This window comes from Gnatocerus cornutus, unplaced genomic scaffold (genome assembly GCF_029298725.1).
Source record: "Gnatocerus cornutus isolate USDA-ARS CGAHR unplaced genomic scaffold, icGnaCorn1.1 ctg00000023.1, whole genome shotgun sequence".
Taxonomy (NCBI): domain Eukaryota; kingdom Metazoa; phylum Arthropoda; class Insecta; order Coleoptera; family Tenebrionidae; genus Gnatocerus; species Gnatocerus cornutus.
In genome coordinates this window covers 3185373-3199604 of record NW_028275375.1, presented here as the reverse complement: position 1 = coordinate 3199604, position 14232 = coordinate 3185373, and positions in this window count along the sequence as shown.

Below are 14232 nucleotides of genomic sequence, written 5' to 3'. Positions count from 1 at the left end.
CTCTAAAAATGTCAAAAGTCGAAAATGTACCCCAATGGCATTAGACCCAAAAAATAGAGAAAAATTCACTGATAAATCCCCCATATCAAGTTTGTCTCCACCAGCCGTCAGAGGGTTGTAATCTCGCCCCATTTATATTCACCCTCTAAAAATGTGAAAAGTCGAAAATGTACCCCAATGGCATTAGACTCAAAAAATAGAGAAAAATTCACTGATAAATCTCCCATATCAAGTTTGTCCCCACCAGCCGTCAGAGGGTTGTAATCTCGCCCCATTTATATTCACCCTCTAAAAATGTGAAAAGTCGAAAATGTACCCCAATGGCATTAGACCCAAAAAATAGAGAAAAATTCACTGATAAATCCCCCATATCAAGTTTGTCTCCACCAGCCGTCAGAGGGTTGTAATCTCGCCCCATTTATATTCACCCTCTAAAAATGTCAAAAGTCGAAAATGTACCCCAATGGCATTAGACCTAAAAAATAGAGAAAAATTCACTGATAAATCCCCCATATCAAGTTTGTCTCCACCAGCCGTCAGAGGGTTGTAATCTCGCCCCGTTTAAATTCACCCTGTAAAAATGTAAAAAATCGAAAATGTACCCCAACGGCATTAGACCCAAAAAATAGAGAAAAATTCACTGATAAATCTCCCATATCAAGATTGTCTCCACCAGCCGTCAGAGGGTTGTAATCTCGCCCCATTTATATTCACCCTCTAAAAATGTGAAAAGTCGAAAATGTACCCCAACGGCATTAGACCCAAAAAATAGAGAAAAATTCACTGATAAATCTCCCATATCAAGTTTGTCTCCACCAGCCGTCAGAGGGTTGTAATCTCGCCCCATTTATATTCACCCTCTAAAAATGTGAAAAGTCGAAAATGTACCCCAACGGCATTAGACCCAAAAAATAGAGAAAAATTCACTGATAAATCTCCCATATCAAGTTTGTCTCCACCAGCCGTCAGAGGGTTGTAATCTCGCCCCATTTATATTCACCCTCTAAAAATGTGAAAAGTCGAAAATGTACCCCAACGGCATTAGACCCAAAAAATAGAGAAAAATTCACTGATAAATCTCCCATATCAAGTTTGTCTCCACCAGCCGTCAGAGGGTTGTAATCTCGCCCCATTTATATTCACCCTCTAAAAATGTGAAAAGTCGAAAATGTACCCCAACGGCATTAGACCCAAAAAATAGAGAAAAATTCACTGATAAATCTCCCATATCAAGTTTGTCTCCACCAGCCGTCAGAGGGTTGTAATCTGGCCCCATTTATATTCACCCTCTAAAAATGTGAAAAGTCGAAAATGTACCCCAACGGCATTAGACCCAAAAAATAGAGAAAAATTCACTGATAAATCTCCCATATCAAGATTGTCTCCACCAGCCGTCAGAGGGTTGTAATCTCGCCCCATTTATATTCACCCTCTAAAAATGTGAAAAGTCGAAAATGTACCCCAACGGCATTAGACCCAAAAAATAGAGAAAAATTCACTGATAAATCTCCCATATCAAGTTTGTCCCCACCAGCCGTCAGAGGGTTGTAATCTCGCCCCATTTATATTCACCCTCTAAAAATGTGAAAAGTCGAAAATGTACCCCAATGGCATTAGACCCAAAAAATAGAGAAAAATTCACTGATAAATCCCCCATATCAAGTTTGTCTCCACCAGCCGTCAGAGGGTTGTAATCTCGCCCCATTTATATTCACCCTCTAAAAATGTGAAAAGTCGAAAATGTACCCCAACGGCATTAGACCCAAAAAATAGAGAAAAATTCACTGATAAATCTCCCATATCAAGTTTGTCCCCACCAGCCGTCAGAGGGTTGTAATCTCGCCCCATTTATATTCACCCTCTAAAAATGTGAAAAGTCGAAAATGTACCCCAACGGCATTAGACCCAAAAAATAGAGAAAAATTCACTGATAAATCCCCCATATCAAGTTTGTCTCCACCAGCCGTCAGAGGGTTGTAATCTCGCCCCATTTATATTCACCCTCTAAAAATGTAAAAAGTCGAAAATGTACCCCAATGGCATTAGACCCAAAAAATAGAGAAAAATTCACTGATAAATCTCCCATATCAAGTTTGTCTCCACCAGCCGTCAGAGGGTTGTAATCTGGCCCCATTTATATTCACCCTCTAAAAATGTGAAAAGTCGAAAATGTACCCCAACGGCATTAGACCCAAAAAATAGAGAAAAATTCACTGATAAATCTCCCATATCAAGTTTGTCTCCACCAGCCGTCAGAGGGTTGTAATCTGGCCCCATTTATATTCACCCTCTAAAAATGTGAAAAGTCGAAAATGTACCCCAACGGCATTAGACCCAAAAAATAGAGAAAAATTCACTGATAAATCTCCCATATCAAGATTGTCTCCACCAGCCGTCAGAGGGTTGTAATCTCGCCCCATTTATATTCACCCTCTAAAAATGTGAAAAGTCGAAAATGTACCCCAACGGCATTAGACCCAAAAAATAGAGAAAAATTCACTGATAAATCTCCCATATCAAGTTTGTCTCCACCAGCCGTCAGAGGGTTGTAATCTCGCCCCATTTATATTCACCCTCTAAAAATGTGAAAAGTCGAAAATGTACCCCAATGGCATTAGACCCAAAAAATAGAGAAAAATTCACTGATAAATCCCCCATATCAAGTTTGTCTCCACCAGCCGTCAGAGGGTTGTAATCTCGCCCCATTTATATTCACCCTCTAAAAATGTAAAAAGTCGAAAATGTACCCCAACGGCATTAGACCCAAAAAATAGAGAAAAATTCACTGATAAATCCCCCATATCAAGTTTGTCTCCACCAGCCGTCAGAGGGTTGTAATCTCGCCCCATTTATATTCACCCTCTAAAAATGTGAAAAGTCGAAAATGTACCCCAATGGCATTAGACCCAAAAAATAGAGAAAAATTCACTGATAAATCTCCCATATCAAGTTTGCCTCCATCAATTGTCAGAGGGTTGTAATCTCGCCCTGTGGGTTTAAACAATTTTTTCGCTTTTGTTAGGCGGTGAGACCAGCAGTAGTTGTTGCTAAGGTCTTTTGTGCATACACTAGGTTACATTGGGAAATTTTAAAACATAATAAAGAAAAATAACTTTAAACATAATAAAGAAGTTTACATTATGTACTAACAACATGACGGACTAGACAACCAGCAATACGTGAAATGCATTTTCGTATCTGCCCTCATTCTATTGGCTACTTCTATTTCTTAGTGTTCGTCGATTGGTTATCCTGCAGCGAATGCAGCTTGCTCAAGTTAACCTTGAATAACACGAAAGACAATAAAGTCAAATCTACAATTACATAAAATTATGACAATTGCCTCTATCTGCACCTGTGTACAAAATCCTGGATAAAAGTACGAATTTTATGCTGCCAATATTTTAGAGGATGAAAATCAAATGTGAAATGATCTTTTTTAAGAACTTTAATAATAGGGAATTATAAAATTTCAGCCGCTGCACATACATCTCTACCGAACATATACAAAATGGCGGACCGGCTTCTTTTAACATTTAACATTCTTTGCTTTGTCAACGACCTGCAACTGAAGTTTATAACATGTCACATTAATTAGTGTAGAAACTCACCCAAATTTCCAAAATTACACATCGATATCTCGGTTGAGACGTACTTATTTCCTAATAGATGGTTAAAGATTAATAAACAGGTTCAGCTGATTTCCACACCACCATAGAGGTACAGCTTTTTAGGCGCGTTTTTTTTTACGTGCTTTCCCCAGTAGGCCTAATGCACTTTTCAAAGAATGAGATAATTACATAGAAAATTTAAAAATAGTCATAGAAAATACGAGTAGTTTATGAAAGTCTATTAAATGATAATTTTCTGCTTATGATACATGGTCATATTTTCGTATTACTTTTGTTCAACAATAAAGATACCTATCCATAAAAATAAAAACTACACAGAATGTAAAACGCGACAAAAAACTAAAGTTATAAATTCTTTGAATATGTTCGAATAGTTTGTAAAAAAATTTTTGAAAATAGTACCTAATAACCGTGTAAATTCTACTAAAATGCACAAAATTATTTCATTTTAAAGGTTGATGTTGGTCGGGTGGTAAGTCCCAATATCTGGCACAAACAATTAAAATCTTTTCTTTGGCATATGGTGTTTAAATCTCTGTGATTAATATTAATCATTTCTTCAAACTCTATTTCAGTTAATTCTACTGATGGTGAAGCCTGAATATTTTGAATATTGTTGTTCCCTTTAAATAAACTACACAATGAACAAATACTGTTGTCTTTATCAACATTGTCAACACATTTATTTTTGTGAATAGATCTATTACATTGTTTGCATTCAAAAATTTCTTCCGTTCGTATTGAATTGCCGCAAATTTGACATTTTTTTATCATTTGTTCGGAAGCGATGAGAATTACGTTTTGCAAAGTGATTCTGAACTGCTCGGGATCAAAAGATGGTAAACAGGAACTTTCAAAATCACACATTTTATGTAAACCCGAAATTACTTGAATATAGTAAATTACGAATATACCGCAATTATGAGCGTCTCTTTGCATGGGATAGTTGCTAAACTGTTTAATGGACCACATTCTTGCATTTAATTTTTTATACTTTTCATATCTATCTTTTGAAGATATAAATGCTTTCAATTTTAGAAAAATTTCGTTTTCATGTTCGTTTTCTCGTTTACCTTGGGGATCTATGTAATATACTACTTTTGAACGAATATCTAGCACGAAAAGGACCCAATGGACGTTAAGCCAATTGAATGGAATTATGACAAAATTAAAATGTTGCCATGGTTGCATTAATTTTCTTTCCGACCGTCCTTCCATGCTGAAAGTGAGCGCGACCGTAACCGTATCTAAATACAAAATGTCAGATCTAGATGCTAAAAAGGTACTTGCTAATGAATCTATTACATAATCAGATATCCATCTATCCCTATCTGTAATCTCTGACATATTAGGAAAACAAGTATTATTTATTGACAAGAGAGTTCTATAATCATTACTTCGTAGCGGAATATTGCTGTTACCTTTTAAAGAAAATGAGCCCACAACGTATGAAAATCTAATAGAATTTAGTAAATAATATTCATTGTTTAAAAATAAACCATTACGCAAAGTAAAGTGACTGTTTTCTGAAATCGTTTTTTGCTCTGCATTTGAAGAGGTTTCGCCTATGGAACTTAATAAAGGAGGCGTATTGTTGCTATTATCAATAATTCTTTGTTCGGCCGCTTTCTTGTTCTCTGAATTACTCCTATTTTGTTCTAAATGTGATGACTCTTTAATATTAAATTGCCGCATTAAATGAGGAGTTTCAAAGTGTGTTTTTATTTTCTTTGCTTTTCTTTTTGCCCACTTTTCTTCTTTTAATGGATTGTCAATTTCTTGTTGCATTCGAACATTTTTCACAGTTTTTCTTTTCTTTCTTGGTACTTTTTCAATATTTAATTCCACGGCTTTTAAATCTGAGAAAATTTTCTCTTTTAAAGTTTTAACAAATCTTCCTATTTTTAAATTACTTTGACCATGAAGCAGTTGTTTTTTAACTATTTTGAACCAACATTCAACATTCGCATTACTTAATCTTAGAGGTGCATTTTCATTTCTCCTTTGTATCAAAGGTGTTAAAATTGCTGTCCACAATGGAGCAAAAGGCATGCATTTATTTAGTAAATATTGAATAAACGGTAGACTATGGAAAGAGTTATTTACAAATTCTGATTGGGGGGGGCGATTTTCTTCATGACTGTTAATTTTAGATTGCTCCTTTAAAAAAACTTGAAAAAATAAAATGAAAAAAGGTGAGTCTACATATTTTCCGCGTACATCTTCAATATTACAATCGTCGAAAATTTCATCGTTTATAAACGTACTGTCCTTTTCTAAATCTGAAGCCGAAGAATAGTGGCAAACAATTGATCTGAGCTTATTATAGGCCATTTTAAAGTATTCATCTTTTACGGTTGACAGTAAAATTATGCAAGCTATTCTAAAATATTCCTTTAAATCATTTATATTTGAGGCTTGAATCATTATTGCAACAATATCTAAAATTAATCTTTGTTCGTATTTTCCTACTTTCATTTTAAAAAGTTGCCTCGAAATCATTTTAATGTAATGGGAACAACAATTTCTGATGCAAATTATTTGATTTAAATCCGCGCTAGAGATTTGATTAGTAACGAATCTATACGTAGCTTGCAGATAAGAAAATAGAGTCATCTCGTTAAAACCTAAGCACAGAGATGACATAAGAGCAAAACTAAAATCAACAACTATTACGTCTAAAATTGGCCAACTTTTGTGACATTGAACGGTTACAAATCTTTTGAAATTAATAAAAAAGCTAGTTAACGTTGCCGAGTCATGTTTCGAACTAATCAACTCTAATAATGGTATAATAATACCCTGTAAATTTAACGTGCCTGCATAGTAATATAGTCTTTTTGTACAAAATTCTAATTTTCTCACTACTGAACCGGTAGCATCAAAGTAACAAATGCGATTACTCGAAAATTCTAATATAGTTTCTAATTGACGCCTGCTATATAAATAAACTTCAATGTTACCATCGGGAAATTGAATATACTTTTCATTCTTCTCATTCTGAGATTGTAGCAATATGTCTAAATACGGATTTTTATGAAAATCGCCTGCCGCCATCGCTTCCGAACGTGCTTTTTGGTAAACCGGTAAAGATCTGAGGTCTTGCCAATTTCCTTCCGCAATTAATGATGGGTTACATGCGGCAACGTCGCGACTTCTGACTACGGATGGAAATGTCTTCAAAAGTTCCTTCTTTACTTCAATTCTTTTAGTACCTCTCAATTGATAGGAAAATTCTTCTCCTTCATGGCGTTCAATGTTTAAATTACTCTTAACAATAATTCTGACTAACTCTGAACCCGGCATATCAAAAGTTTCTATTCTAAATTTCTTACAATTTGAATGTTTACATTTCGCGTACTGTATAGAAAGCGGCCCATTTCTACGTTTTCGTAAATGTAACCCTTTGAATGAAATAACACACGATATTTCATTTTGTGGAAAAGTATCTAGCAAATATTTTCTCATGACTTCAGCATTTTCAACTATATCTCTTTTTGTGTATAATTCGACATTAATAAAAGGAAAACGATCCTTTTCAATAGAAACACTCTTTGCATCAGATGAAAATGGGTTAAAAATTATTTCTTTACTTTCTTGTAATGAATGCAATTTACTGTCGTCACTGTCCTCCTCATTTTTAATTTGTTTAATATGAAATTCATTTAATTCAGCCTCTCCTACCTCTCCTAAAAATGAACTATTTGAAAAGACATCTAATTCTTCAATTTTTATTTCTGTTTTAATGATACTCCGTTTAACAATTAAATATATATATTTCATATTTTTTCTTGAAAATTTTAATTTTAATGCAGAACACAATATTCCATAACTCTCTTGATCCCAACTCAGTAAACATTCTGTACTTATGTTATTTTCAGTAATAGCATTAATGATGTTTTCACGACTCCTTTGTGACTGACGAGGCATTTTTTAAGAATACAAAAAAATATATTAAAAAACAAAATTAATAATATAAATTATAAGGAGCTGTTTAAAAAAAAATGTGCAGTCAATTGCACACGTCGGCAATGTCACTACAAAATATAGTGAATCAAAGTAACGTGCAAAAAGACCTTACCAAATATGAAGATATTATCTCTGGTCATAAAACACACTAAAAATTATCTACGGATCTATCGTTAAATATATATGCAGATATGAAAACTTGATAAGTAGATAAGTTATGTTGTGAATTAAAAAAAAAACACTTGTAAGTTTTGATAAAAACTCGTTTAAAAAATTCGCACTGTTAATAACTTCAAAAGCTCAAAACAGATTGAACAAATTGTGAAAATTCCGTCTGAAAGTCGGTTCTGATGGAGAGGGGGTTCCGATGATACACCAATGCGCTTATTGTTGGAGTAGGGGTGGGGTAAACTACCGTTAAATTTCGGAAAGTTGCTAAAAAATTGCTACAAAAAACGAGTCATCACGGCTTATCGAATTGTTTTGAATTTCCAATATTAATAACGGGGTTGTCTAATTTAAGAATCATGCATCACAACACAGATTAAGTAATATGTCATCTCATAAGTCATAATATTGTGTTAATTTAAGCTCCACTGGCTACATAGGTATGTGGGTACTTGCCTTCATAAAAGTTCATTGTTTCGTTATTTTCAATTTTTTACCATAGGAAAATAATGTATTGGTAGGTCATGTCTCTATATCCATATTTCTATAAATATTTGACAGTTTACATCTATTTCAAACAGAAAATTCTCAGGAAACAGTCCTAACGAAATCCTTTTTATAACACGGTAGACCGACAATTTCTGAAAAGTTCATTTTACTACGTCGGTTGTCAGACAATAGCCGTTACAAATGGGTATAAACCGACAAAGCCAACAATTTTCAGTTGTAAACAAAGTAGGTATGTAGAGAGATAATTTAATTAATGAATACTTATTATGGCGCTCCATAAAAATAAACACCCGATTTTAATGCAAAATGCTATAGATTGCAAAATCAATCAATCCTCATTTTTCTCAATGTTGTATTAAAATCCGTTAAAATCCCTGACTTGTCGAAATTTTCGATTACGTATCGTTGCCGTAATTAATCCGAGTCCCGTAAATATCACGTACGTCTAGAGATAAGCGTGAAATCGCATAACGGCTAGAACAATAAAAATGCCTTCCTTACCTATCAGCGGAAAAGATCCTATTTAAATAAAAGCAATAAATTATGTATTATGTATAGAAATTCAAACTTGTCATTAACCAATAAATGTGGTGACTATTTTGATAAAGATAACTGTCTATTTCCATTGTGTATAATTTCTTTAAAAGGAACAACATTATTCAAAATTTATTTCGGCTTCACCAAAAGTTAAAATCACTAAAAATGATTAATATTAATAACAGAAAATGGAATAAATTTGTGCATTTTGGTAGGATTTACACGGTTATTACTATTTCCATTGTTTTTACAAAATATTCAGACATGTTGAAAAAATGTAGGTAGTTAGGTATGTATCTACTAAAGCTTTAGTTAATCGCCGCATTTTCAATTCTGTGCTTTTTTTATGGATATGTTTTATTTTATTCATTATTTAATAAATTGCTTTCTATAAATTAATTTTAAATATCTAATGTACCTATCTATTATCGATTCTATGAAAAGTGCATTAATAAAAGTGTTACTGGGGGAAAACACGTTAGAAAAACGCGCGTAATAAGTTGTACCTTAATGATGATGTGAAAATCAGGTGAAACTACTTATCAGTCTTAACCATCTATTAGTAGATACGTCTATATGTTTTGTAAATCAAGGTAAGTTTTTATACGACACCTAATAGTGTAATTTCTGTGAATATTTGGCGGCCTGCACCTGCTTCAAACAGACAATTCTCAGGAATCATTTTGATCAAAATCCTTTTCATCACACGCTTAACCGACAATTTCTATAAAACTTATTTTACGACGTCGGTTTGTCCAAAAGGAAACAATTTTTAGTTGTAAACAATGTAAACAAAATATGTAATATCTATTTAAAGGTATGAACAGTTAATAATATGGCGCATCATGAAAAATAGACACCCGATTCCAATCCAAAGTGCTACAGATTGCAAGATTTATCATTCCTGATTTTACTTAGTATTGTATTTATAATGCGTTTCGAAATTTTCCATTACCTACCTATCGCCGCCGCCGTAATTAATCCGAGTCCTGCAAATATCACGTATACCGGGTCCGTGACATTAGCACCCCGACGAAAGAAAAAATAGGTTTGAACGTTGCGAAATCAATGCACCCGTGATGCACTCTCATGCACCGTAAATTTTTTTTTTCACCCCTTTAATAACCAAGTTTTCGAGGTTTTTATCTTGGGGTGCTGCTGTCACGTGACACCAGCACCCCACTATACACATTTAGAAAAAATAATACGTTCAGTGTCTTCAGCATGTAATGCACCATCATGCACCACCAAAATTTTAAATTTTACTTCAACCCTTAAAGCCTTCATCCTTTACGGAAATTATTTTTTAGACTTGATCAGAAATCAATATGACAAGGGAATGCACTCGTGATGCACTGTTGCGCACCGTAAAAAGTTTTTTTTTGTACCTATTTAATAACCAAGTTTTCCAGGTTTTTAAGTTGGGGTGCTGGTGTCACGTCACTAAGCCCAATTGAAAAAAATAATATGTTCACTGTGTTTAGCATGTAATGCACCATTATGCACCAGCAACATTTTGGACTTACCTTCAACCCTTAACGTCTTCATCCCTTACAAAAATTCTTTTTTTGTACATAACCAAAAATCAATAGCGCAATGGAATGCACTCGTGATACACTGTTTCGGACGGCAAGCAGTTTTAATTGCACCCCCTTAATTACAAAGTTATTGATGTTTTTAAGTTGGGATGCTGGTGTCAAGTGATAGTAAGTTGTAAACATCTATAACTTTGTTATTAAAAGGGTGCAAAAAAAACTTTTTGCGGTGCATGAGGGTGGATCATGGGTGCATTCTCTTAATGTATTAATATTTAATCAAATTTAAAATATAGATTTTTGTAAGGGATAAAGACATTAAGGGTTGAAGTAAAATCCAAAATTTTGATGGTGCATAATGGTGCATTACATGCTGAAGACAATGAACGTATTATTTTTTTTAAATGAGTATAGTGAGGTGTTGGTGTCACGTGACACCTGTACTCCAAGTGAAAAACCTCTATAACTTGGTTATTAAAATGGTGCATAAAAACTTTTTGCATCATGGGTGCATTCATTTCGTAACGTTCAAACTTTGTTTTTCTATTTTCGGGATGCTAATGTCACAGACCCAATTTCGAGCTCACTTGTTATATTACTTATGAATATTTGGCGGTGTAGGTACATCTGCTTCAAACAGAAACTGTTCAGAAAGTCCTAACGAAATCCTTTTTACAACAGGCTGAGCCGACAATTTCTGGAAAGTTCATTTTACGACGTCGGTCGTCTGAAAATAGCCGTTACAAATGAGTAGAAACCGACAAAGGCAACAATTTTCAGTTGTAAACAAAAAAACTATGTAAAGAGATAATTTAAATAATGAACAGTTAACACCCGAGTTCATTGCAAAATGCTATAGAATGCAAAATCAATTAAATCAATCAAATCCTAATTTTCCTCAATGTTCTATTAAAATCCGTTAAAATCCGTTACGTACTTGTTGAAGTTTTCGATTACGTGTCGTCGGCGTAATTAATCCGAGTCTCACAAATATCACGTACCTACGTTAGATAAGCCAGTAATCGTATAACGGTCAGAATAATAAAAGATAATCGAAAAAAAGCACAAACTATGCGAATATTTTATAATTTATGTTACAAGAGCGTCAGTCATTATGCTAATTAAGCGATAATTTTAAAATGATTTCAAAATAGAATTAAATGCAATTGTTTTCACAACCTGTAGTAGGTATGTGGCTGCTGAGGCTTATTCCAGCTCTATTTTGGTTTGTTCTAAGTTGGCAAAAAATAGGGTTAGCAGGGATACCTATAAAAAATGTACGCTTTAATTGGTTATTTGCAAAGTCATTTACAAACGCGCAATGCAAATTTTAATATTTGCAATTCGCACTGACAAGAAAACCATTTGGTGGACCACCCACTGATGAAGTTTAAGTATACATATCTATATGTATTTAAATTTTGCAGCTTAAAACTAAAATTTAGAGCAATTCTGGGGATGAGGATAAGAATAGTTATCGCATACATTATGTATAAGCCCGTCTCATTACAGTATATTATGTACAGACAAAAATTTCAACTTTCAAGTTTGTAAGTTTGCATTAAATTTATTGCTCGAAAATACGTTTCTTTTCATTGTCGGAGAAAACCAAAGCTAACCTAAAGAAACCGTTATATTATAAAGATTGTAGCTCTTCTGGGAATTTCAACTTTGCAACCGTTTTCTACTTTTTTAGATATATTAAGCGTATTTCGCCGAATGTTTTCAATGATTTTCGCAACGTTCTTTTTCGTTCTTGGGTCCCTTGTCAGGTCACCCGCTATTTCCCCCACTAAAACAAAATTTGCTTTTTATTCCCACCAAGTTCAACCCCCACTTGATATAGTACCAAAGTTGTAAGCTGGATATTCATTTGTGTTGTGAACTTTGGCAGTGACAACAGTGCAATCATGACTTGTAATTTTTACGATTACCAAAGCAGGGTACGTATAATTACTTAAATTATTTTGAACTATTGTAGTTATTAATCTTAACTGATTGCCTTTTATTTTGTTTTCTTAGTTTACTTGTCTCATGGTATTTAAATATTATTTAAATTATTTTTATTATTACACAATTGTTTCGAATTTTAGAATGTTTGGGCTAACTTCCAAGAGTTAGAGGCCGAATTTTTCCACTTTGGAGTGCAGCACCTCTATCCTAACATCGAAGAAGTCCGCCAAGATATATTCCAGATGCCTGAGTACTTCTCCCTGGCGCATTGCGTTGCGGAGGACCTCAGGATGGGGCGCGGTATAGCTGTAGACTTCCGGTAAAACGATAATTATAATTCTTTATCTTCATCATTATAACATCAACGTTTTAGGCTAAAATTCGGCAGAGTTGAAACTCTCAAAGGGCAACGGCAACGAACGGGAGGTGTTGCTGTGTTGCGGTTTTCTATGCGCAATATTTTTTACCTCATCACTAAAAAATATTCGCATGGTAAACCTACATACTACACACTTTTCTGTTCGTTGCTCCGATTGAGAGATATGGTCATATCCGAGCGCATCTCCCACTTGGCCATCCCGCTTATCGGATGCGGCCTAGACGGCCTTGAGTGGCCGAAAGTAAAGTTTATGATAAACTTTATATTTCGTTCTACCAATCTACACATTGTGGTGTGCAGCCTGTAACACCGTAAGTCGATTTTTAAATGTTTTCAATTTTAATTTAAATTCTTATTTCAGATTCGGCCATCTCATAAATGAGCAGACATTATGATGTTGTATCCAAGCTTCGAGGCTAGCTACGTAATTAATGCGTGGTCACGGCGACAAAACATTTTTATAATGTCTGCTTATTTATTTGTGCATTAGGCCTACTGGGGAAAGCACGTAAAAAAAAACGCGCCTAAAAAGCTGTACCTCTATGGTGGTGTGGAAATCAGCTGAACCTGTTTATTAATCTTTAACCATCTATTAGGAAATAAGTACGTCTCAACCGAGATATCGATGTGTAATTTTGGAAATTTGGGTGAGTTTCTACACTAATTAATGTGACATGTTATAAACTTCAGTTGCAGGTCGTTGACAAAGCAAAGAATGTTAAATGTTAAAAGAAGCCGGTCCGCCATTTTGTATATGTTCGGTAGAGATGTATGTGCAGCGGCTGAAATTTTATAATTCCCTATTATTAAAGTTCTTAAAAAAGATCATTTCACATTTGATTTTCATCCTCTAAAATATTGGCAGCATAAAATTCGTACTTTTATCCAGGATTTTGTACACAGGTGCAGATAGAGGCAATTGTCATAATTTTATGTAATTGTAGATTTGACTTTATTGTCTTTCGTGTTATTCAAGGTTAACTTGAGCAAGCTGCATTCGCTGCAGGATAACCAATCGACGAACACTAAGAAATAGAAGTAGCCAATAGAATGAGGGCAGATACGAAAATGCATTTCACGTATTGCTGGTTGTCTAGTCCGTCATGTTGTTAGTACATAATGTAAACTTCTTTATTATGTTTAAAGTTATTTTTCTTTATTATGTTTTAAAATTTCCCAATGTAACCTAGTGTATGCACAAAAGACCTTAGCAACAACTACTGCTGGTCTCACCGCCTAACAAAAGCGAAAAAATTGTTTAAACCCACAGGGCGAGATTACAACCCTCTGACAATTGATGGAGGCAAACTTGATATGGGAGATTTATCAGTGAATTTTTCTCTATTTTTTGGGTCTAATGCCATTGGGGTACATTTTCGACTTTTCACATTTTTAGAGGGTGAATATAAATGGGGCGAGATTACAACCCTCTGACGGCTGGTGGAGACAAACTTGATATGGGGGATTTATCAGTGAATTTTTCTCTATTTTTTGGGTCTAATGCCGTTGGGGTACATTTTCGACTTTTTACATTTTTAGAGGGTGAATA